The following is a 2404-nucleotide window of genomic DNA, read 5'->3' on the forward strand; positions in this document are numbered from 1 at the left end:
GAGGGAGGGGAAAATGAGGACCTAATGTCGGGGGGTTAAATGGAGAGAAAATGTTTTGAGAAACGATGTACAAATGTGCTTTACACAATTGATGTGTGTATGGATTGGGATAACAGTTGTATGAGCCCCTAATTAAATGTTAAAAAAAAAGAAAAAGAAAAGAAATACGCAAAGACCTCGGAGAAAACCAAAGGGAGGAACATGCGCGGCATCTCTGGAGGTGGGAGAAACGAAGGAAACAGAAAGCAGCCTTGGCTGTCACACTGAAGGGCTCCACAGGCAAAATACTGACTAGTGTACGGGCACCACAAGACTGAAGGAACTAGACAGTCACTGTGCCAAAAGTAATTGTTGACCTTCGGTCATTTCAATAGGTCATATATGAGCAAGGACTAATGACATTGAGGGAAGAAATCCAAGCTGCACTGAAGGTATTAGGGAAAAACATTCATCAACAATTGGGAGAATACCAACTGAAATGTTTCAGCAAGCTGATGCAGCACTGGAAGGACTCACTAGTCTAAGCCAAGAAATTTGGAAGATGACTACCTGGCTAACCCGCTAGAGGAGATTCATATTTGTACCCATCCCAAAGAAAAGTGACCAAAAAGAATATGCAAATTATAGAACAATATCATTGATAACATATGCAAAATGCTGCTGAGTATCATTCAACAATGATCGCAGCAGTGCATTGACAGGGAGCTGCCAGAGGTTCAGGCCAGATTCAGAAGAGGACGTGGAACAGCGATGTCACTGCTGATGTCAGATGGCTCTTGGCTCAAAACAGAAAATATCGGAAAGATGTTTACTTGTGTTTTATTGACTGTGTCAACGATTTGGCTGTGTGGATCATGGCAAACTACAGATAGCCTTGAAAAGAATGGGAATTCCAACACATCACTGCACTCATGAGGAACCTGTACATGGATCAAGAGGCCATTGTAGAACAGAACAAGGGCGTACTGTATGGCTTACAGTCAGGAATTGTGTGTGTCAGGGTTATGTCGTCTCACCAAACCTATTCAATGAGAACATCATCAGAGAAGCTGGACTATATGAAGAAGAAGGCAGCATCAGGTTTGGAGGCAGCTTATTAACAACCTGTGATATGCAGGTGACACAGCCCTGCTTGCTGAAAATGAGAAGTCCCTGAAACACTTGCTGATGAAAAGTAAAGACTTCACTTGGCAATATGGATTGCAACTCAATGTAACACACACACACACATACACACACACACACGGTTTTGCTGATGAAAATTAAAGACTTCACTTGGCAATATGGATTGCAACTCAATGTAACACACACACACACACACGCGGTTTTAAATCATGCAGTATTCCACAGTTCACGCAACTGCCTCTTGTCTCATGTACAAGTTCTGCATGAGCTCAATGGAGTATTTAGGAATTCCCATTCTTCTCAAGGTGATACACGGTTTCTGTTTTATGACCCATACAGTCAAATGCCTTAAACAATTTTTTTCCTTGCATGTGGCATTAGTGATATTCTTCTATAATTTGAACATTCTGTTTGATCCACTTTCTTTGGAACAGGTACAGATAAGGATCTCTTCAACTAGCCAAAGCAGCTGTCTTCTTAAGTTCCTGGTATGACAATGATAAGGAAGAGCAAAGAAAGGTGGCTATATTTGAAATCTGATGGTGGAACTGAATATTCAAAGTGCCTCGGCCTGTCAGAAGAACAAACAAATTGGTCTTGGAGGACGCACAGCCAGACTGCATCTCAGAAGGGAGAGGAGGGAAACTTGGTCTCACCGGCTTTGGGACATGCTATTAGGGGAGACCGGAAGACCTTCAACGAGATGGGTTGCATGGTGGGGCTGCAACAATGGGCTCAAACGTGGCTGTTGTGAAGACGGCACAGGAATCAGGCAGCGTCTCATTCTATGTACATGAGGTGGCTTTGAATCAGAGGCAACTGGATGGGACACCTGGCTACAGGAGCAAGAGCATTGCCCTTTCTCACTGCAGCATCACAAAGGGGGTGAAGGATTATTGGCATACAAAATTGATAGAGGAGTTGGCCCAATCCAAGCCTCAGAAGAAGATGAGAGAAAGGCAAAAAAAAGGATGAATTAGATAGCAGTGTTAAAGCACAAAACAGGAGAGGAAAGTGGGAAGAAAGCAAAGCCAGAAGCCATTGCAAAACCACACTGCTACTCCAGAGAGAGACTAAGCTCCCTGTGACAGAGCCGTAACACTGAACACAACTTAGCAGGAAACGACATTCATTTATTCCAGATAAAAAAGAAGGAACTATAATTATAATGTCTCTTGGAAGGGAGAAGGGAGGCCAAACTGCTTTTGTGGGCAATCTAATCGCCCCCAAATCGCGGCATCAACACTGGTGGCAGTGCAATGTGGCAGGAGCATGCAAC

Source organism: Echinops telfairi, unplaced genomic scaffold (genome assembly GCF_000313985.2).
Source record: "Echinops telfairi isolate 266 unplaced genomic scaffold, ASM31398v2 ScPeMD7_7469;HRSCAF=8507_0, whole genome shotgun sequence".
Classification (NCBI taxonomy): Eukaryota; Metazoa; Chordata; class Mammalia; order Afrosoricida; family Tenrecidae; genus Echinops; species Echinops telfairi.